The sequence below is a fragment of the Haliotis rubra genome, unplaced genomic scaffold (assembly GCF_003918875.1).
Source record: "Haliotis rubra isolate DU_JTF1 unplaced genomic scaffold, ASM391887v1 Scf322, whole genome shotgun sequence".
NCBI lineage: Eukaryota > Metazoa > Mollusca > Gastropoda > Lepetellida > Haliotidae > Haliotis > Haliotis rubra.
In genome coordinates, this window is record NW_025766994.1 from 219,403 (window position 1) to 220,893 (window position 1,491).

At 36.8% G+C, this 1,491-nt stretch overlaps 1 long non-coding RNA gene across 1 annotated transcript; it reads left to right on the plus strand.

The window, feature by feature from the left end:
- The first annotated feature begins 379 nt into the window (after positions 1 to 379).
- On the plus strand, positions 380 to 769 carry LOC124283817. The gene is made up of 2 exons (XR_006900409.1): positions 380 to 459; positions 610 to 769. It is a non-coding gene; the product is annotated as an uncharacterized LOC124283817 (long non-coding RNA).
- The last annotated feature ends 722 nt before the right edge of the window (positions 770 to 1,491 follow it).

The window sequence follows — 1,491 nt, forward strand, 5'->3', positions numbered from 1 at the left end:
TATGCTATATATCATATATCATGTTATATGACGCACAAAGTGTATCAAATTATACCTCAAATCGAATGGCACGTGTTGAGTAACATATGATATACCACACGGTGAGACATAACGTATGCCATACAACACGGGTGATACATAACGTATGTCATACAACACGGGTGATACATAACGTATGCCATACCACACGGATGATACATAACGTATACCATACCACACGGGTGATACATAGCGTGATACATAGCGTATGCCATAAGTATGCCATACCATTATGCAGTTATGTCTTCACAAACAAATAATGTCTCAAGAGGACGGATTGAACGAAACAGTCTAAAACTGTCAAACCTGATTCACTGAATTAAATAGAATCATTCTATCAAACTTTTCAACCAATTCAAAGAGATTTTGCAATTTTGTTGTGGTTAAAATTGCTGCACACGGTGAACACTGTCGGCCCACGTTGTCCTGCATAGCCGGATTCAGAGGTGGGGTGCCCCCCTTTTTGTCCTGAAAGTTTATTAAATGACCATTGAAACTGTCGTGAAGATGAAGTGTTGGAGCCAGGATATAATGCAAACCGTCGTGAAGATAACACTCCATAACTACAAGATTGGCTTCACGAAGTATATAACATGATATAAAGGGTTATTGACATCATGAATCAACAGAACTTCTGGTTTGTATGAAACAGTATGGAACAGCCTCAACATACTCAATAATACTTGGTCCCCATTTCTATATTCAGATTTATAGTATATACAAACACAAACAAAAAAAGCTTTTAAGCTAAAGTATTTGTTCTTGATCGAACAGTGGTCAACGTAGTTGCATGCTGATACAATATAAAGTTTTTCACCTTTGAAACACAAACATTTGTCTAGTTTCCTCCCGTTTTCGTCCTAGAAAACTGTTAAATACACAATTTGTTCAACAATCTGACAACAGTGTCATTCATAATGTCTCCGGCAAACTTCAATGTTGGTTTGAAGAAAGATATACCATGGAAGCATTGAGACGCCCCTTTATGTTAAAAAGCACGAAATTGTCATTGTCTGCAACTAATCAAATGTAACAATGGAGCCATTTCCTCCCCAGGACCCGGTTGTGTCAAACTTTAATGAAGCATTAAGGGACCATTAAACGTTCATTAAGTAATGTGTCATTAAATTCTACTGTACTAAGGTTTTAATACGTCATATTGTCATTAGCGCGTCATTAACTTAATGGTGCTTCTGAGGTATCATTAGAGCGTCATTAACTTCCTGGAAAAGTGAACATTGCGCCAGAATTTTATTTGCGCAGCACTGGATATATCTACAGCTAAAACATTACACAGAAATGTAGAATATGAAATTGTCTATCCCATAGTGGAAACTCAAGTGCAAATACTTAGGCTGTTTGAAAAATAGACACTGCTATAAGTTATCCCGAATTTTGTTATGTGTTAAAAACAGTACATTTATATCGTGCACTGATGAAAGTACTGTGCTG